We start from the raw sequence: 23079 nt of genomic DNA on the forward strand, positions 1-23079 counted from the left end.
CTTGTCACAAAACTTTTGATGTCATAAGTAGGGATGAGGTACCTTGGAACCGAACCTGAGTTTGGTATCAAGTTTTTTTTTTTTACAACAATAATTCATTCACTTCAAGTTATTATGCGAAGTGTCGTGAGACTTAGTAAAGTAATAACTTCAGCTCATCAAAGCCAATCCCGCTCCATACAGTATTACAACTAAGTTTTATGCGAATTGACTTTGGATGAAGCATCCTAAGTCATAAGCCCTATTCACACTTACAGTGGAGTTTACCCGGATGGGCTGTATGTGTGAACGCAAACATCCGCAATATCTGCCCCGGACTTTACCCAGACCAGCACTTGTACTAAGGCTACTTTCACACTTGCGTTTTTTCAATACCGGGAAAAAAAATGTTTCCGTTTTGTCCCCATGCATTCTGAATGGAAAGAGATCCGTTCAGGATGCATCAGGATGTCTTCCTTTCCGTCAGCATTCCGTTTTGTGAACAGACACAATACCGCTGCAAGCTGCGGTTTTGTGTCTGGTCATAAAAACAAAAAAAACGGGTCCGTCACAAAAACAAGTAAGTCAGTGGTGACAGATCAATTTTATTAGAAGCCTATAAAAACAGATCCATCACCCATTGATCCTCTGTCGGATCTCAATACCGAAATGAACAACTCAAGTGTGAAAGTAGCCCAACTCCTGGTTTTGTCCAAGTGAGCGCATGTGTGAAAACAGCAAAAGTGTTCCAGAAAATCACAGTGGGTCATGCCTAAACCTCCTACCCCTTGCTGTAGTGAGAACACACCCAACATGGAACATCTCCAGGGTGATAGCTACATGTGTGAAAGGCCAACTCCAGTAAATCTCCGGACTTGATCATCTGGAAATATTCTGGAGTTTATCTATAGAGACATATCAAAAGTTTAAATAGGTGGGGATCTAAATGCTGAGACCCCCACAATCCCTAGAACGAGGAAGCACGCTCCTTTCTCCCCTCTTCTAGGGAACAGTGGAGGTCTCAGCGTTCAGACCCCCACCTATCTAAACTTTGGATACGTCTCCATGACATATCAAAAGTTTTGTGAAAAGTTAGTGACCCTTTAAAGGGCTTCTGTCACCCCACTAAACCGTTTTTTTTTTTTTTTGTTTACTTATAATCCCTATACTGCGATTTATGCCTACATAATCTAATTAATCATTTTGGTCCAGTAGATTTTAAAATATGCAAATTACCTTGCTACCAGCAGCCGCATCCTCCGATCCTAAAGACGCCCCCTCCGCATGTTGATTGACAGGGCCAGGGAACGGGATCGTTCTCTGCTGGCCCTGTTTGCATTCAAAATCTCTCGCCTGCGTCGTACCTGTCTTCAATCAGCACAGGCGCCCTGAGAGGCCTCAATGCGCCTGCGTGTAGATGTGACGTCATCTGCGCAGGCACATTGAGGATGGAGCGAGCGGCCGCCTCTCAGTGCGCCTGCACCGACTGAATACCGTTACGGCGCAGGCGCGAGATCTTGATAGCAGACAGGGCCAGCAGAGGACGATCCCGTTCCCTGGCCCTGTCAATCAACATGCGGAGGGGGCGTCTTTAGGATCGGAGGATGCGGCTCCTACCAGCAAGTAGACGCCCTACTTGCTGGTAGCAAGGTAATTTGCATATTTTAAAAGCATGTTTTTAACACAATCTACTGGACCAAAATGATTAATTAGATTATGTAGGCATAAATCGAAGTATAGGGATATAAAGGGAATCTGTCAGCTCAGATACTGTACACCCTCCTTGTGCTCCAACAAACCAGCAGTAAAATGCATTAAGAGGACTCCTGAGCCCACACACCTAATGGAGAGGACTCAAAGAGGAGTCCTGTCAATGCATTTTACTACTGGTTTGCGGATGCACAGCATCGGAATGCAAGTGAGTATGGAGATAAAAATGATGTAATCTGACTCAGCATCGCTTACACTGTACACCAATTATCGTAGTTTGGAGGGAGTCTGTCACCAAGAAATTCACTGTTAAACCATGCACAATGTCTTGTAAGACGATCTAAGCTAAATTTAATGACACCTTTCACTCAGTGATATGTTCATTCAGAAGAAGTAGGATATTTAATCATAATGCAATTGACACCTGCCACTCAGCCGCCTCTAAACTCCTATCACTCTCTTCCTCCTTCGGCCTCTCACAGTGGTCTTCAGCTCCCACCCACAGAGATGGTCACACTCTGGATCTTATCTTTACCCGCCTCTGCTCCCTATCTAACCTTTCTAATTCGCCTCTCCCCCTTTCCAACCACAACCTACTCACCTTCTCTTCCCTGGTCTCTTCTGCTGCTCCCCCGGTCCACACACTAGCACCCCTCCCCCCTTCAAAAACCTTAAACATTTTGACTTTTGCTTGCTTTCTGACTCTCTTCTGCCACTCTCTACCATTTGTTCCCTCCAAGACCCAGATGCTGCCACCACCCTATGTAACACCACCATAAGTACAGCTCTGGACACTGTTGCCCCCCTCATACACAACAAAACCCGAAAAATAACAGACAACCCTGGCACACCAACCTGACCAAAAACTCAGACAAGCTTCCAGGGCTGCTGAGCGGCAATGGAAGAAATCCCATTCTAAAGATCATTTCACCGCATACAAGCAATCCCTCCTCATATTCAAATCCTTACTCGCTGATGCAAAACAGGCCTACTTCTTATCTCTCATATCTTTCCTGGCTCACAGCCCTAAACAACTTTTTAACACTTTTAACTCCCTTCTCCGTCCCCCAGCGCCCCCACCCTCTCCTCTCATCTTAGCTGAGGACTTTGCCAAATACTTCAAACAAAAGATAGTCAACATCAGAGAAAGCTTCAGTACACAGTCCCCACGGACCCTCTACACAACTGCTCGCTCCTCTTCTCCCAAAACCCGCTTCTCCACCATTACAGAAGAAAAACTCTCCACTCTACTCTCCAGATCTCATCTGACCACCTGTGCACTTGACCCAATCCCATCCCACCTCATCCCTAACCTCACCACAGTGTTTATCCCAGCCCTAACTCATCTCTTAAACCTATCACTAACCTCTTGTGCTTTCCCCTCCGCTTTTAAACATTATGCCCATCCTCAAAAAGCCATCACTTGACCCATCTGCTTTGTCCAGTTATCGCCCCATATCACTTCTTCCGTATGCCTCAAAGCTACTTGAGCAACATGTACATTCTGAACTGTCCTCTCACCTCTCCTCCTGCTCTTTGAATGGCTACAATCTGGCTTCCGACCCCACCACTCGACTGAGACTGCCCTTACTAAAGTCACCAATGACCTACTAACAGCTAAAACCAAGAAACAATACTATGTCCTCTTTCTCCTTGACCTGTCCTCTGCCTTCGACACTGTTGACGTCTCGCTTTTGTTGCAAACTCTCTTATCTCTTGGCATCACTGACCTGACCCTCTCCTGGATCACATTGTACCTCACAGAACGGACATTTTGTGTCTCCCACTCCCGCACCACTTCCTCGTCTCATTCACTCTCTGTTGGTGTCCTGCAAGGCTCTATCCTAGGACCCCTGCTCTTCTCTATCTGCACTTTTGGCCTGGGACAGCTCATAGAGTCCCATGGCTTTCAGTATCACTCTTATGCTGACGACACACAAATCTACCTCTCTGGTCCAGACATCACCACCTTACTATCAAGGATCCCACAATGTCTATCTTCTATATCATTCTTCTTCGCCTTTCGCTTTCTAAACCTTAACATGGATAAAACAGAATTCATCATCTTTCCCCTATCTTGCTCAACCCCCCCAACAGACCTATCTATCACGATCAATGGCTGCACACTCTCCCCTCCCTACATCTCTGAGCTATTTTCCCCGATACATCCCCACACATAATCTCCGATCCTCACAAGACCTCCTTCTCTCCTCTTCTCTTATCACCTCTTCCCACAATCGCCTCCAAGATTTCTCCCGTGCATCCCCCACACTCTGGAACTCTCTATCCCAACATATCAGACTCTCACCTACAGTGGAACCCTTCAAATTAAACCTGAAAACCCACTTCTTCAGACAAGCCTACAACCAGTGTCCCTGCTGCCTCTATACCGCCATGACCAGCTTCACCCGCACCTACTGTGTCCTTCTCTTATACCATGTAGATTGTTTATGATTAGTGCAATTGTCTGTATTATGTATGTGCACCCCTTATCATATGTACAGCGCCATGGAATGAATGGCACTTTAATAATAATAATTCATGGATTCATTTTAAAAAAATGCATTGCCTTTAAAGACATATCGGTTTTAGTAAATACTTGTGTTCCCCATGAAATAATAATTCTGCACACTCTATTCTTATGACTCTTTTACTATATACCTTTATGACCTTATGTTGGCAACTGGGTGTTAACAGATGGGGGGTGTCCCTGAACAGTCTGACACTGTCCAATCAGCACTGTCAGTGGGTGGGGACACACTCCATTGATGATGGAAATGGTGAAACCCAGTTGTCAATTTATTCATACATATCTAGGAGTAAGTACGATGAGTAAAACAAAACTACAAAACTACAGGGCATTGTAGTGGTGAATAATATGCCATATTGGGTACTACAAAATACACATGTGTCCTTAAGCAACTTTGTATATGAAAATACTGAATAATATCATAGAAAACTATAAACCCTCAAACTTAGAAACTACCCCTCTAAGGTAGGGGTGCTCCCTAAGAAAGGCTATATACAAAAATAAACCTTGAGTGACATGTGATGACTTAAAGAGCATCTGTCACCGTGATCAACCTTAATAATTTAGGCACACTACTTGGTAGGGTTGATCCTGGTGAATTCATTGAGCCCTCTATTGCTGCAATCAGGAGTACCATTTCAGCAAAATTCTTACTTTTATTCTTCTTTAAATGAAGTACTTGGAGCACCAAGTGGTTGGCCTGGAGCCTCAGAGCACTACTTCACCTCCTCTCCCCCCGGTTTCCACTCCCCTTCATACCTTGATTGACAGGACCAAGCATCTTGACTGATCCTGGGTTATGTGTGTGTGTGTGTGTGTGTGTTTTTACCACTTTTACTAAATACAACCAATTAATATGGAAACAAATTTGTTTTATTTTTTTATGAACTTTTTTAAAGGTTAATTAGTATTTTTTAGCCCTAGTAGGGCCCATCACTTTTCTAATGCATTGGTATACATTGCAGGCTGTCTTTTAGGGTCTACCTGTGGCACAGTCTAATAGGCATACAGGCCTGGAGGCCTTTGTTAGGGCCCTGGCTGCCATAGCAATGCATGGGCACCCCACAATTATGCTTGCTGATGGGCCAATGATGACAAAGGGAGCACCCTCTAACAACCTAGTTCCCACAGTTGCTATTGACCATGCTATTCACATTTAGCAGGTTGAGCAGCCTCCGATGCCAGCCGTTATAGCGGTAACTCAACATCAGTCAGTTCTGGTCTTCCGCAGTGACGCGGAGTACTGTATCAGTGCAGCCTTTGTGGTGTCAGTCTCTGCTGCCCATGGAGATTAATTGGGGAAGCACATCATATGTAGGGTGAGGTGCAGCCAAAATCGGTTCTTCAACCCTAATTAAGTATTGAAAAGATTCGGCGCACACGCTAATGTGAATCTAAGTTGTATTCTTTTTAATCTTGGACAAGATATTTGTACAGAATCTCCATTGTCTCAGCAAAAAAGAACATTTATAATTTAGGAAATCATTTCCTAGTATGATGCTGACGACGACGTTTCGGTCAGGTGACCTTTTTCAAGTCTCATCACCGGGCTAAATGTGTGTGTGGGGGGTAAATTGGTCTCGGCAATGGTCGCCTGGTCTCTGCAATTCCCCCCTCCCCCCCCCCCCCATTCAGCCAGGTGATGAGACTTGAAAAAGGTCACCTGACCTAAACGTCGTCATCGCCATCATCATACTAGGAAATTATTTCTAAAATTATGAATGTTCTTTTTTGATGACACTATCCTTCTGCCTGGTGCTGATATGCCTCACATGTGCTGGTAAATCGTCAATTGTCTGCACCAGGTAATGAAGCCATTGATTGGCCGGTCACGTGCATATAGATTGTATATCACACTTCTGGTCTAGTGGGACATGAAACATCAGGGACGGAAGCCACTCCAGATGAAGGTTTCTTATTTTTGATTCTGCCACCATACCTGGTCATCCCCAATTTTTTTTTTTTTGTCTCGGCAATGGTCGCCTGGTCTCTGCATTTCCCCCCTTCCCCCCCCCCCCCCCCCCCCCCCCCCAACATTCAGCCAGGCGATGAGACTTGAAAAAGGTCACCTGACCGAAACGTCGTCATCGCCATCATCATACTAGGAAATGATTTCCAAAATTATGAATGTTCTTTTTTGCTGAGACTATGGAAATTATATACCAATAATGAATATTTTTCATTGTTGAGACAATGGAAATTATGTACAAATATCTTGTACAAAGATTAAAAAGATTAAAACTTAGATCCACATTAGCGCGTGCGCTGAATCTTTTCAATAGTCCCTACTGCCCATGCCAGCCGTAATCCTGGCACGGGCAGCATGGCCTGGACAGTCTATACACAGGCTGTTCTGACCAAAAAGAAAGCCTCACGCATGGAAAAACACATGCAACTTTTTGCAAAGCATAAAATTGTAAATGAAAAAAAAAAAAAAACCTCAGTAATATAATTAATAAAGAAGAAATGTCGCTATTATTATTCTACTCCACTTTCTTTTTCGACGTATTATGGAAATTGGTTGCAAAAATGAAATGACTCTTTACCCGTAATAAACCACTAAGAGGGCTCCACTGCCACCTGCACAGGATTTTAAGCTGAAACTGACCTGAAATACTTGGCATGTGCTTTTATTCATTCAGAAATGCAGGGGCTTACATAAAGAATAAAATGCCAGCCAGGGAACAAACCGACTTCTCAATGAGGGTAATTGTGCCTCTTTCACTTGGAAGAAAGACCTTTACTCCAGAGGCTAATGCTCTTAAAACTGCAACTCTCTAATGAAATAAGCATGATTCTCCAGTCATTTGGTCTTAGCTGGTCATTCACTAGCATTTAAATATTTGTTTTCCTCATCATTTTATTGGGCTTGTTAAGCTTTTCCTATGCGGCAGTGTTACTCTTTGTTAGCACAATGGTGCTTTGATTTTATAAGTTAGATTATGCATTGCTTCTCATTAGCATGCGGGTAATAAGAGGTTTTACCTATATTATAATCATATTTTATGTAAGTATGGTTAATAAATCACACTAGTGAATACAGTAGAATTAAAGGGTAGCTAAGCCTTTGTTGGGAAAAAACGAAGGGGCAGAATCATTGTTCGCAGTGCTCTGCCCCGTCAGCTTTGTGAGTGTGTGGAGTATGGATCCATAGAAAATACACAGGATCTGTACTCAACACACTCAAAAAGCCGAGCAGATCCGACAAAAGCCAAAGGGGCAGCACCTCTGCCCTATCATCTTTTTCATCCAAAGTTTCATTACCGTTTATGGAGTTGTCCAGGCTTCGGGAAAAGGGTCTTTTTTGCAACAGCACCTTTCAGATCCATGATTTAGGTCTGATATTTTAGCTTAGTTCACTTAAAGAGCATCTGTTAGCAGAATCAACTCTATTTAAAGGGTTTCTCCGGGTTCAGAGCTGAACCCAGACGTACCCATTTCACCTAGGCAGCCCCCTGATGTTAGCATCGGAGCATTTCATGGATCGCGCAGGGCAAGTTTTTTTTTGTTTACAATAGCACACTGCTAGGGCAGCGCTAAAGCCCGCCCATTAGTGCCAGTGACGTCACCGGGCTCGCTGCTGGGCGGAAGCCTCCACCTAGCAGTCCTTATGGAGAGCCTGGTACGTCACCGGAACGCCACGAAATGCCTTTGCCATGAGCGATTTAGCGCAGGGCAAAGGAGAGCATCGGAGCATGAAATGCTAACATCAGGGGGCTACCTGGGTGAAATTGTGGGTATGTCCGGGTTCAGCTCTGAACCCGGACAACCTCTTTAAACAGGCATACTGCCTGATAGGGTTTGTCCTGCTGAGTGGAACGACCCCTGTCCTGTTCAAATTCATGTTTCGTTTTAGAGAAATTAGTCTTCGATTTCATATGCTTATGAGGACTTCAGTTTTCCAAGTGGTAGCCCAAGCCCCTAGTATCACCACAGCTCCTCCACCTTCTCCCCCTAATGGGTTTGTGCAGTGCTAGTTTATTGATGACCTATACTCAGGATAGGTCTTCAGTATCAGATTGGTGAGGGTCCGCCTACCGGCACCTCCACCTATCAACTGTTTGAAGAGGCTGGGGCGCTTGTGCGAGCGTTGCATCCTCTTCAGTATTTAACTGCACGCTGTCTAATTTGTAGCGGTGGTATAATTACAACTGCTTGTCCCATAGTGAATGTATTGTAATTACACTGCACTGCCGCTGCAAGTTAGACAACCTGCAGTTAAACAGTGAAGAGGACGTAGAACTTGCACAGCACGACACGGCCGCTTCAAGCGGCTGATCAGAGGGGGTGCAGAAAGTCAGATCACCGCCAATCTAATATTGATGACCTGTCTTGAGGAAAGGTCATCAATATATTAGCACTGCACAACCTTTTTAACCATTCCCCTCCTCTGGAGTAACAGAGTGACACTATCCTTCTACCTGGTGCTGATATCCCAAACATGTGCTGGTAAATCTTCAATTGTCAGCACCAAGTAATGAAGCCATTGATTGGCCGGTCACGTGCATATAGATTGTATATCACACTTCTGGTCTAGTAGGGACATGAAGCATCGGGGACGGAAGCCACTCCAGATGAGGGTTTTTTATTTTTTATTCTGGCACCATACCTGGCCATCCCCAAATTTTTTTTAGGTCTCAGACAACTCCTTTAAGTTTCCTCCAAAATGGTGCCTTAAACTTCTCCCAACTGTCTGTTAGTTATCACTTTTGCCTTATGGCACGGTGCTCCATGGTGCTGGAAAATGCATTGTTCTTCACCAAACTGTTGTTGGATTGTTGGAAGAAGTTGCTGTTGGGGGGTGTTTTGGTACTGTTGGGGGGTGTTTTTTGAGAGAAGTGGCTTCTTTGCTGCCCTTCTTGACACCAGGTCATCTTCCAAAAGTCTTCGCCTCACTGTGCGTGCAGATGCGCTCACACCTGCCTGCTGCCATTCCTGAGCAAGCTTTGCACTGGTGGCACTCCGATCCCGCAGCTGAATCCTCTTTAGGAGACGATCCTGGAGCTTGCTGGACTTTCTTGGACGCCCTGAAGCCTTCTTAACAAGAATTGAACCTCTTTCCTTAAAGTTCTTGATGATCCTATAAATTGTTGATTGAGGTGCAATCTTAGTAGCCGCAATATCCTTGCCTGTGAAGCCATTTTTATGCAACGCAATGATGGCTGCACGCGTTTCTTTGCAGGTCACCATGGTTAACAATGGAAGAACAATGATTTCAAGCATCACCCTCCTATTAACAGGTCAAGTCTGCCATTTTAACCCAATCAGCCTGACATAATGATCTCCAGCCTTGTGCTCGTCAACATTCTCACCTGAGTTAACAAGACGATTACTGAAATGATCTCAGCAGGTCCTTTAATGATAGCAATGAAATACAGTGGAAAGGTTTTTTTGGGATTAAGTTCATTTTCATGCCAAAGAAGGACTATGCAATTCATCTGATCACTCTTCATAACATTCTGGAGTAGATGCAAATTGCTATTATAAAAACTTAAGCAGCAACTTTTCCAATTTCCAATATTTATGTAATTCTCAAAACTTTCGGCCACAACTGTAGATAGAAACATAAAAAGTGATGGGTGTCAGAGTATAGCAATGCAAAACAAAATTTCATTTCTTCAAAGAGTGAAACTCTATAAATGTGATGTAGCCATAATCGTACTGACCTTCATAGTAAGGGCCCATTCACACGACCATATGGTCGCCGTGCGCAAAACATGGGCACCGGCCGTATGAAGGCCATGACTTGAATGGGTCTGCGATCCACAACATACGGCAAAAAATGTTTTGCGGTGCAGAGGCACGGACCCGAAATCCCACGGAAGGGCTGAATTGAGGTGTTTTTTTTATTTCTCCCAAAAAGAATAGTTTTCAGATTCTGCTCTTGAAAAATGAAAGCTGTGCTGTGAGTGGTTGCTATGAAAGCTGTGCTGTGAGAGGTTGCTATGAAAGCTGTGCTGTGAGTGGTTGCTATGAAAGCTGCGCTGTGAGTGGTTGCTATGAAAGCTGCGCTGTGAGTGGTTGCTATGAAAGCTGCGCTGTGAGTGGTTGCTATGAAAGCTGCACTGTGAGTGGTTGCTATGAAAGCTGCGCTGTGAGTGTTTCCTATGAAAGCTGGGCTGTGATTGGTTGCTTTGAAAGCTGTTCTGAGTGGTTACTATGAAAGCTGTGCTGTGAGTGGTTACTATGAAAGCTGCGCTGTGAGTGGTTGCTATGAAAGCTACGCTGTTAGTGGTTGCTGTGAAAACTGTGCTGTAAGTGGTTGCTATGAAAGATGTGCTGTGAGTGGTTGCTATGAAAGCTGCGCTGTGAGTGGTTGCTTTGAAAGCTGTGCTGAGTGGTTGCTATGAAAGCTGTGCTGTGAGTTGTTGCTATGAAAGCTGTGCTGTGAGTTGTTGCTATGAAAGCTGTGCTGTGATTGGTTGCTATGAAAGCTGTGCTGAGTGGTTGCTATGAAAGTTGCGCTGTGAGTGGTTGCTATGAAAGCTGTGCGGTGAGTGGTTGCTCTAAAAAAATGCTGTGAGTGGTTGCTATGAAAGCTGTGCTGTGAGTGGTTGCTATGAAAGCTGCACTGTGAGTGGTTGCTATGAAAGCTGCGCTGTGAGTGGTTGCTATGAAAGCTGTGCTGTGAGTGGTTGCTATGAAAAAATTTCTGTGAGTGGTTGCTATGAAAGCTGTGCTGTGAGTGGTTGCTATGAAAACTGTGCTGTGAGTTTTTTTCTATGAAAGCTGCGCTGTGAGTGGTTGCTATGAAAGCTGCGCTGTGAGTGGTTGCTATGAAAGCTGCGTTGTGAGTGGTTACTATGAAAGCTGTTCTGACTGAGTGGTTGCTATGAAAGCTGTGCTGTGAGTGGTTGCTATGAAAGCTGTGCTGTGAGTGGTTGCTACGAAAGCTGTGCTTAGTGATTACTATGAAAGCTGTGCTGTGAGTGGTTGCTATGAAAGCTGTGCTCTGAGTGGTTGCTATGAAAGCTGTGCTGTGAGTGGTTGCTATGAAAGCTGTGCTGAGTGATTACTATGAGAGCTGTGTATCTCCCCTCCCAGCCTCTGGATCTGAACGACCTGAGATGATAGATCACGAGAAGTGGAGTGCATATCCAGGGATATCCTGGCATGCATTTGGACAGAACTGGACGACTGCCGAGACATCTGCCATGTCACCAATGAAGCTCACATCAATCATTTGTAATATATAGATAAAACTTAGTTTGTTTTCACATTAAGAAATTTGTGTTATTTTATGAATTCTGAGACTATAATTTTGCACTTTTTTTTATCATTCTGTATTTTGAATTAAATGATGCCATAAAAATACAACTTGTTTTGCAAGTGGAAAAGTAAAAAAAGTTACCGCTTTTGGAAAGTGAGGAGGAAAAACCAAAATGCAAAAACAAAAATTGGCCTGGACCTGAAGGGGTTAGAACATTTTTTATTTTTTTTTAAAGGATCTATTGTCTCCATAAACAGTGTAACGCATGTCCATGGACTGTGTCCAAGATGTGTGTGACTACTAATATTTAAGTGCTAAGGGCTCTTTCACACCTGCGTTCTTGTCTTCCGGCAGAGTTCCGTCGTCGGGGCTCTATGCCGGAAGAATCCTGATCAGTTTTATCCTAATGCATTCTGAATGGAGAGAAATCCGTTCAGGATGCATCAGGATGTCTTCAGTTCCGGACCGGAACGTTTTTTGGCCGGAGAAAATACCGCAGCATGCTGCGCTTTTTGCTCCGGCCAAAAATCCTGAACACTTGCCGCAAGGCCGGATCCGGAATGAATGCCCATTGAAAGGCATTGATCCGGATCCGGCCTTAAGCTAAACGTCGTTTCGGCGCATTGCCGGATCCGACGTTTAGCTTTTTCTCAATGGTTACCATGGCTGCCGGGATGCTAAAGTCCTGGCAGCCATGGTAAAGTGTAGTGGGGAGCGGGGGAGCAGCATACTTACCATCCGTGCGGCTCCCGGGGCGCTCCAGAGTGACGTCAGGGCGCCCCACGCGCATGGATGACGTGATCGCATGGCACGTCATCCATGCGCATGGGGCGCTCTGACGTCACTCTGGAACGCCCCGGGAGCCGCGCGGACTGTAAGTATACCGCTCCCCCGTTCCCCGCTCCTACTATGGCAACCAGGACTTTAATAGCGTCCTGGCTGCCATAGTAACACTGAAAGCATTTTGAAGACGGATCCGTCTTCAAATGCTTTCAGTTCACTTGCGTAATTCCGGCAAGTGGAGTACACGCCGGATCCGGACAACGCAAGTGTGAAAGAGGCCTAAGAAGGAATTTTTAAACATCAAATGTTGATTATGTTTGCTTCATAGAGTAGGTGGCCATTCAGTTAGCTAAAGATGAGATTAGTGACCATGGTATGGTCACCTTTGGACAACCAACTGACATCAATGGACATAGATGATCTCTTAGGCTGGGTTCACGCGGGCAAGATTTCCACGCGGGTGCAATGCGTGAGGTGAACGCATTGCACCCGCACTGAATCTGGACCCATTCACTTCTATGGGGCTGTGCACATGAGCGGTGATTTTCACGCATCACTTGTGCATTGAGTGAAAATCGCAGCATGCTCTATATTGTGCATTTATCACGCAACGCAGGCCCCATAGAAGTGAATGGGGCTGCGTGAAAATCGCAAGCATCCGTAAGCAAGTGCGGATGTGTTATGGACTATTGATACAAAATGGATACTTGCTTGTTGAGCTAAGATGGTGGCCAGGCATTCAGCCAACACCTATAAACTAGAATCTTACTTTGTGTTTTTATCATGTGTTTCTTTGTGGTTTCTGTTCAGCTCAAGCAAGCAGCTACAAAGAAAGAAGTAACGGTTTCACCCAGGGGGGAGGGAGAAGGAATTTCCTCTGGCCGTCAAGGTTACAGAAAAGTAGAGAGTTCATAGCCAATAGAAAATATATACTTTATCATTCACCCCCCTCCCACTCCCTCCTCTCATGAAACCCATGTTGTTTTCAGAAATAAACCAGAGATACTGATTAACTCCATGTAGTGAGTTGTCTGTCTGATCTCTCCGTGCACGTATCTTAATTAATTTGGAGCAGTACATCAAATCAAACTGGCAGCTTTGTCAGAACCAGAACAATTTTGGCACCCAACGTGGGGCTCGAGGATTGGACCCTCTGTTCCCGTACCCCCAGAGACCAGACGAGGAGAGGCGCACTAACGGACACCGGGATCGCAACCCGTGATATGAGGTAGGAAAATTGAGTCATCTTGCCTATAAAGTGTCCCCTGGTGTAGCCTCTTGGTGTTCGTCTGAGGGAGGGGTGCGGAAGCAGTCTGGGACGTCCTCGAGGGCATGAAAGTAAGAACCCCATATGTTTTCTTAAAGTCTTGATGTACTGTGTTGTGCCTATAAGTTGTGAAGACCCTGTTGACAAGTATCATTGACTGAGACACGGAGTTCTCCTGTGTTCCTGTATCGGAGTTCAGCCCGGTGTCTGACTCAAATCTCCATAAAGGGGACGATCACAGATGGGTGGAGAGCGGTTCGCGGTAGCCCAGAGTGTGCTGACCGGAACTCAAAGGTCTTCACGTCCAGTGATTACTCTATGCAGAGGTCTTTAGGCGGCTTCAGTAGGTACGAGAGATAATGGGAAATGAGGAAAGTGTCCCGAAGGGTTACTGTTCACCTGAACAGTACGTGGCGGACAGGAGAGGCAAACGTTTCATAAAAGGATTAAGTAAGTTGGAGAAGAGTTAAAGGTGTCTGTAAAGGAGGCATCCTCATAAAAGGATTAAGTAAGTTGGAGAAGAGTTAAAGGTGTCTGTAAAGGAGGCATCCTATGTAGTGCTACCTGGCAAGTGTTGTTAAACGAGAAGAGAGGGAAGTTAGAAGATGATTAATTGACAGACATGGTCCGTGTGTGGTTGGACTGTAGTAAAGAATTTGAACAGACCGGGGGGGGAACTAAATTTTGATGAGAAAAGACAGAGATATTTCTGTAAGCCTGGTGTTGCATTGATACATGAATTGCCACCACCCTATAATGGCGCCGGGAAGAAAGCAGGTGGGTGGACCTGCAAAACATGTGGTCAACAGAATCCCTCCTCCCGTGATACGTGCCTTCCCTGTGGGGTTCCCCACCCACAAAACCACACCTTGGTAACTACTCCCCGGCACGTCCCATCACTTCCCGTGTTAGCTACAGCGCCATCTTGTCCCCAGGCAACGCCCATGAACGGACCTTTAATATCATTCGGTCCGGACCCCCCCCGTCACTCCTATGTCACCCTTGCCCCTTCCTACTACCTTGTACCCGATGATAAACCCGGACGGTACATTCATGCTACCCCACTCACCTGCCACCCTTACTCCTATAATGGTAGGGGGGCAACCTGATGAAGCAGAACAGGGGGATGCAGACGGTGCTGCAGAATCCACAATGGGCATACAAAATGCACCGGGTAATATGCAGACTCCTTCGCGGGGTACCCCGACAGACTACGGGGATCCGCCAACTTTACCCCTGGCACCACAGTGGACTGTACCCATGACCGTGCGCCCATCACGACGTTCACAAGATCAAATACTGCAGGGTCAGATTACAGAGTTACAAAAGAACTTACAGAAAATTGAGCAGGGAAACCTTGAGACACTGAAAGAAGCCCTAGCACTTAACCGGCCACAGGGACCACCAAAATATGTGTCTTTCACCCCACAACAGTTATTCACCATAGTGAATTTACTGCCTGACCCTGAGACCCATCCCATGCCCTTTTTCAGGAAGCTGTCCCAAGTGCATCAAACCTATGGGTGCACATGGTCGGACCTGCAAAGTATAGTGGAAAACAAGACAGGTGAATACTCCTCACTGATAATGGATCAAATCCACATCCCTGAACTTAAAAGGTGCTAACTTTGACCCCCAAGATCATGAGTCTGGAGAATTCTTTATAGAACAACTACAGAAATGGACAAAAGCTAAATTTGCAGATCATTCCATGCAGATCATTTCACCACACTGCAGGACAGCTGCGGGGGATCAGTTGACCCCCACCTTTTTTCTTTTCACAGAAATGTTAGTTTCTGCTGTGTTAGTTTAAGCTCCTCTTTCTGATAAGAAACTGTCTCGCTTCTTGGTCTTTGTGATTTTCACTCAAATTATGTGACACCCACGGCTGCCGGATGTCTGACAATAAAATTCTGCACTGATTCATATGAGCGAGGGGATTCGCTGCAAACCATTTTGCACCTCATCCCCAATACTCTCTGGGCCAGAGGACCCCAGGATATTGGATACCTCAGTGTCCCACCAGTCACTGTGACCCTGAAGGACCCCAAAGTCCTACCATACAAAGAGACTGGACCCAGTAGCCAGAGAAGCCCCTTCCTGTGTCAGAGCTATCCCTGCTGCCAGCTCTCTTCTAAACGTCACATCTGACGTTGTGCTGGGTCATCCCCTCACTATTCTGGCTCCCCATGACATTTCTGCCATCCTCCAGCAGACTCAACCTAAACACCTCACTGCACAGCGCCACCTCCGGCTTCAGTGTAGTTTGCTTCTGCCAGATAATGTCACGATTCAGAGGTGCCACATCCTCCATCCTGCTGCACTCCTTCCTCTTCCAAGGGGGGAGTATAATGGAGATTCTGAAGATTTTATTGATCTACAGGCACACTCGAGCTGACACCTCTGAAGCCAGAGGAAACGCCCTAGCTGACCAAGCTGCGAAGGAAGCAGCAGTGAAAGAGGAAAGAGTCCAGTCAGACCAGATTATGATAACACAGGAAGACCTGGGACAAGAAGAAATCACATAGGACCTCCTGAAACAAATACAGAAACAGGCCACGCCACAAGAAAAATTGGATTGGCTAAAAGAGTCAGCCCAAGAAGAGAAAGAATCTGGACTGTGGACCCAAGGAAGGAGAGCATCTCTGCCCAAAGCTCTCTATCCTCTGATAGCTTCAATAGCTCATGGGCCCACCCACCAATCTAAGACCATCATGAAAGAACTAATAGACAATGGCCCCAGGGATAACCCCTGTCCTGGTGAGGCATACTCAGTCTTGCCTCATCTGTGCGCAGTGCAACCCGGGAAGACCTGAGCCTACACCAACCAAATGTCTCCCCAAAGCCCAGTACCCGTTCCAACGGATTCAAATTGACCACATCCAGATGCCAATGTGCCAAGGGTTTCAATATGTGCTAGTAGTGATAGACTTGTTCTCTGGGTGGCCAGAAGCCTACCCTGTCCGAAACCAGACAGCAACCACTACTGCAAAAAAACTGATGCAGGAGCTTGTCTGTAGGTTCGGAGTACCTGAGGTCATTGAGAGTGATCAGGGCCCAGCATTCACTGCTAGATTAACCCAAGAAGTCTGGAAGATGGTAGGGTCACACTTAGCCTATCACACACCCTACAGACCCCAAAGCAGCGACAAAGTCAAACGACTGAACGAGGTACTGAAGTCCAAGATGCTGAAAATGACTGGGGAGACAGGGCTCAGTTGGGTACAATGCCTGCCAATAGCACTATTTTCAGTTAGACACACCCCTAGGCCTCCACACCAAATTTTGTTTAGGACACGGCCTAGGATGGGACAGTACTTCCCACAGCAATTGCAAATGCATTATGAATCTGTTGCTAAATATGTGATTGCCCATAGTAAACAATTGTCTAACATATGTGCACAAGTTTTCTCTTCCATTCCAGATCCTGACTCCCTAGAGGGAATACACACTCTCAAACCTGGAGAGTGGGTGGTGGTCAAGAAACACGTCAGAAACACCCTCGAACCACGATACGAGGGGCCGTACCAGGTGTTGCTGACTACCCCGACCTCTGTGAAACTCGAAGGGAGGCTTACCTGGATCCACGCCTCACATTGTAAAAGAGTAAAGGCTGTCCCGACGACCCTGGAACAATAAGCCATGAGGATTCACATACTGATCATGACTTTGACAGTGGGCATATCTGCAGTGTTCACGCCACTGGGTAATGAATGGGACACTGGGCTAATGTCACATGTTTTCCTAGCTGGACACACTGTTATTGTCTCCAAGTACAAACCAAAGGTATGACATTTAGTCCACACATACACTCAGGTTGCAATGATTCAAAAACAGACAGCCACGTGCAGTGTATTGGTGTAGATGCTGAGAACGGAAAGGATCTGCCCTGTAACAACCGTACTGTACAGGATCTCCTGACAGGTATATTAGCTAACGACACCGAAAGTCAGTCAAAAGGATATGAGTTGGCGAAAGGGACACAATTAGCCAAACTAATTACCCGATTATTCAATGGCACAGCAGTAGCAGTTCCAGAAGATATATACTTAGTTTGTGGACACAAAGTGTACAAATGGTTATCCGAGAATGTCACAGGACTGTGCACCATCGCCAGGCTTACTCCTGCCACCTTTATAGTACCACACTCTGACATTGGCATAAATGCAGTACCTAAACACACCTTGTATCATAGGGCCAAAGATAACACACCCAGACCAAATGGCAAGCCACATGTAGTAGAGATGAGCATTACCAACCAAATTGTTAGTTCCATCTTCATATATCCCATGATAGCGCAGATGTGGGATCATCTGGTAGTAGCAACAGACCTGGATGACCAAATATGGGAAGAGATGAGACTTATGAATACCTCAAACATTGTGCAAAACCAGTTAATCATTGTCACCAACCAACACACATTAGTTCTAGATTATGTTACAGCTAAAGATGGAGGTATGTGCCAGGTTGTGGGACCCTCTTGTTGCCATTACATAGACCCGCAGGGTAATTTGCAAGTTAAGGTGGGTATAGAGAAAATGGCGGATTTAAGAGATAAATGGCTGGATGCACATAAAGCTGATAAAGATACATGGTGGTCTGATACCTTCTCTTCCCTTAACCCCAATAACTGGTTCAAAGGTATTGGGGGTTGGCTCATGGGAATTGTCCAGGTAATATTACAGGTAGCCCTAATAATACTGGTGATATATGTAGTGATTAAGCTCGTTCTTATTTGTGTGACCCGCTTTTCAAAAAGAATGAAGAAAACTGATGAACGACCTATTATGCTCCTCTATGATGAAGAAGGACAGAAGGAAACATCGTTCAACACAGCTCCCCCTCCTCACAATGATGCCTGGCTGAGATAGGGTGAGATGAATCCCAGGGTATTACCACAAGTCCGAGCAACCGGGAGCCTACCTATAAGGGGTAGGTTGTCGCCACTGCGGGTGAAGAGGATACGAATGGTATGCCCAGGGGATTCGCTAGGCGAAGGGAAAGTCTACAATCAAGTCTCCAAGGGGGGACTGTTATGGACTATTGATACAAAATGGATACTTGCTTGTTGAGCTAAGATGGTGGCCAGGCATTCAGCCAACACCTATAAACTAGAATCTTACTTTGTGTTTTTATCATGTGTTTCTTTGTGGTTTCTGTTCAGCTCAAGCAAGCAGCTACAAAGAAAGAAGTAACGGTTTCACCCAGGGGGGAGGGAGAAGGAATTTCCTCTGGCCGTCAAGGTTACAGAAAAGTAGAGAGTTCATAGCCAATAGAAAATATATACTTTATCATTCACCCCCCTCCCACTCCCTCCTCTCATGAAACCCATGTTGTTTTCAGAAATAAACCAGAGATACTGATTAACTCCATGTAGTGAGTTGTCTGTCTGATCTCTCCGTGCACGTATCTTAATTAATTTGGAGCAGTACATCAAATCAAACTGGCAGCTTTGTCAGAACCAGAACAGATGTGGTGCGATTTTCACGCATGGTTGCTAATACAGTCTATTCACTGTATTATTTTCCCTTATAACATGGTTATAAGGGAAAATAATAGCATTCTTTAATACAGAATGCTTAGTAGAAGGTCAATTAAGGGTTAAAAAATAAATTATCTCACCTCCTCCTCTTGATCGTGTAGTTGCCGATCTCTTCTTACTTCTTTAATCATGAGCTGCAAACTAAAGGACCTGTGGTGACGTCACATAACATGGTCCAATCACATGGTCCATCTCCGTGGGGATGGACCATGTGATTGGACCATGTGATGAGCTCAGTGACGTCACCACAGGTCCTTTGACATGTCCTGAAGAAAGAACAGTAGACCGGCAGCTACGCGATCAATTGGAGGAGGCGAGTTAATTTTATTTTATTTTTTTAACCCTCAATTGACCTTCTACTAAGCATTCTGTATTAAGAATGGTATTATTTTCTCTTATAACCATGTTATAAAGGAAAATAATTACATCTACAAAACATCAAACCCAAACCTGAACTTTAGGGAAGAAGTTCGGGTCTGGGTACCACATTCAGTTTTGTATCACGCGCGTGCAAAACGCATTGCACCCGCGCGATAAAAACTGAACAACGGAACGCAATCGCAGTCAAAACTGACTGCAATTGGGTACCTACTCGCACGGCTTTGCCGCAATGCACTCTGGACGCATCCTTAGTCAAAACGTGACGCCCGTGTGAACCCAGCCTTAGAGTTATGGTTTCCCACCAGGGTTGGACTGGTCTACTACAGTATCAGAAGTCCCTCAAGTGAACCAAACCTCTGACACAATAATTGACCTCAGCAGAAGACAACCATATATGAGGCTGACTGTGGTTTTACAAATAACTTGTTAGCCCTTTTTGATTACATGTCATCGGTGTACAGTGATAACAAAAATTACAATGCAATTAAAAGTGAATGTACACATGTTCTGTATAGATATGATGTAGGCCTAGGTATAGTTTGCTTTGAAGGGACCAAGAAACCAACCCCATGCTGATACTCCCCTCTGCTCCAGTGAATACACAGCACTCTATATCAGGGAGGTGCCCAAACTAGGCTCACCACAACTATTGCATCACCATGCTTTCCTCATGTCTCACTGTCTGGGCAATCAGATGGCCTTAGGAAGGTCTTCTGACCAAAAATGTTTTCCACCTATAATCTAATTTCCCCTTAAAAGATGAGAAACCATTAAAAACATATTGAATGGGGGTGTGTAGAAGTTTCAGTTACACAATCCCTGAGCCAGCGGGGACATGTACTACTGAAGCTGCCAATAAGAAGCTCCAGCCCAGCAAACAGGTGGCAAACCGCTGGCTCTTCTCCTTTCTGGCTGTGCACCCCTCAGCTGTCCAATGCTCTGGTGGTAGGCTGCAGTGAGAACATAATGTATTATGAGAGCAGCGCTGCAGTGACAAGCGCTGTCCACTATAACGTTGATAGTGTGGTGTAGTTCTGGTGCCGGCAATGAAGTTACAAGGAACAGCTGATCTCCAGTGGTGTAGGGTTCCACTTATGGGACAGGTCACCAGAAGTCCAGTGTGGAGAGCTGAGGACCCAGTGAGCTGGAACTGAGCGGCGGGGAGCAGGTGAATATGGATTTCTGGTACTGCTGGCTAAGGGGGAAATATAAATGGAAACATATACATCTCCTTAAAGGTTGGTTTTTACACAGTTTAATTATAGATGTTTTTTACAACCTTTTTTTCAACATTTTTAGGTAAAAAATGCCCCCTCCAGATGTTAGAGGTACATCTATGGGAATTATGAAATGTAGTGCAAGCTTGTGTATCTTCATTCACGCAGCATGTTTTGGGATCAGCATGCTCTTTCTATAGCATTTTGTTCCTCATTTTCTGCTTTTTTTTGTCATAGACATCCATTGTTTTTCTTTGCACCTGCTTGAAAAAACATGTGACAAAGTGTGTTCCGTCTTTTATGGCCCTTTTTGCATTCCTTTTTTTCCACAATGGCTTTTGTAACAATGATCTACAAAGGAAAGGAAATCAGACGGATGTATAGATTTTATTATTTTAAAATGCATGGCTTGGAAGAAAACACATGTATTGAAACACACTAGGGACATTTATCATCCCTTGTGCAACGGAAAACTGGAGTCAAAAAGTTGCAATGTTTGGTACGTGCCATGGCTGTACAAAATGTTGTGACTTTTGGGGGTTTACACCCCTGCTCACCACTTTTACAAAAAGTTTGCAGGGAGACTACAGCAAGCCTGGCATATTTATTATAATCTACGCCAGGAAACTTGCATAGATTAGACTGGAGTATAAATACGCCAGTCTTAAGCCTCATGCACAGGACCGTATGTATTTTGCAGTCCGTAAAAAACAGATCCGCCAAAAATACTGATGACGTCCACTAGAGTTGTTGCGATACCAAATTTTTGATTCAGTTTCGATACCATGAAAAAGTATTGCGATACTCGATACCATTCAATACCACGCGAAAAAAAATAAACCAAAAAAGCCACGTGCATTCCGCATGTTTAAAAATGGCGAATCGCGCAGTTTTTATAAATTTTTTTCTGTTCCGGCGTTCACCACCTAGATTTTTTTTTATATTTTAATAGTTTGGACTTTTCTGACGTGGCGATATGTAATATGTTTATTATTTATATATTTTATATATGTGAAATTGGGAAAAGGGGGTCATTTATACTTCATATTTTGGTGGGGGTTTTTTTAACTTTTTTTTTACACTTTTTATTTAATAACTATTTCCCCCCTTGGCTACTTTCACACTAGCGTTCGGGTGTCCGCTTGTGAGTTCCGTTTGAAGGCTCTCACAAGCGGCCCCGAACGCATCCGTCCAGCCCTAATGCATTCTGAGTGGATGCGGATCCGCTCAGAATGCATCAGTCTGGCACCGTTCAGCCTCCGCTCCGCTCAGCAGGCGGACACCTGAACGCTCCTTGCAGCGTTCGGGTGTCCGCCTGGCCGTGCGGAGGCAAGCGGATCCGTCCAGACTTACAATGTTTACAATGGAAGTCAATGGGGACGGATCCGTTTGAAGATGACACAATATGGCTCAATCTTCAAACGGATCCGTCCCCTATTGACTTTCAATTTAAAAGTCTGGACGGATCCGTCTGCGGCTACTTTCACAGTTAGAAATTTTTTTTACAATATAATGCAGACGGATCCGTTCTGAACGGATCCACCGTCTGCATTATATGAGCGGATCCGTCTCAGACGGATCCGTTCTGAACGCAAGTGTGAAAGTAGCCTTAGGGGCTAGAACCTGGGATCTTTCATCCCTTGTCCTATTCAGCTCTATCAGGGTGAATAGGACTTCACACTGTCCCTGCTGCTCTGTGCCTTGTGCACACAGCATCAGGGATGTTACCATGGCAACCAGGGCTTCTGTAGCGTCCTGGCTGCCATGGTAACTGATCGGAGCCCCAGGCTTACACAGCTGGGGCTCCGATCAGAAGCTGCCACTGCACCACCAATGAGGGGGAGGGGAGAGGTCCCTGTGGCCACTGCCACCAATGATTTTAATACTGGGGGGTTGAGAGAGGCTGGCGCACTGTGCCACCAATGATTTTAATGGGATGGGGGGTTGAGGGGGGGCACACTGCACCACCAATGATAAATTACCCCTTTATACAGGAGGCGGGTACTGGCAGATCAGCAGTTAACCCCTCAGGTGCGGCACCTAAGGGGTTAACTGCCTCTGATCGCAGCTCCCTGTCAGCAGCAGGGTGCCGGCAATGCGATTCTGCTGCCGGCACCCGCCTCCTGTATTGTGTTAAAGACTGACTACTTTATATGGGACTCCAGACTTTCACTATCAGGCCACACAGAGCGGCGCCCAGCGATGTCTCAGCACTCACCATTAGTCCTGGGCGCCGCTCCGTTCGCCCGCAGTGCCCCATTACTGTCTCCTCTCCTGCTCCACATGCTGCTGATTACTATCGGAGCGATGGGAGGAGACATCAGCTTCACTACTGGGCGTTCCTTCTTCCTGGCTGTAGCGCTGTCCAATCGCAGCGCAGGGAGAAGGAACGCCCACTAGTGAAGCTGATGTCTCCTCCCATCGCTCCGATAGTAATGAGCAGCATGTGGAGCAGGAGAG

Source organism: Bufo gargarizans, chromosome 1 (genome assembly GCF_014858855.1).
Source record: "Bufo gargarizans isolate SCDJY-AF-19 chromosome 1, ASM1485885v1, whole genome shotgun sequence".
In the NCBI taxonomy this organism is placed as follows: Eukaryota; Metazoa; Chordata; class Amphibia; order Anura; family Bufonidae; genus Bufo; species Bufo gargarizans.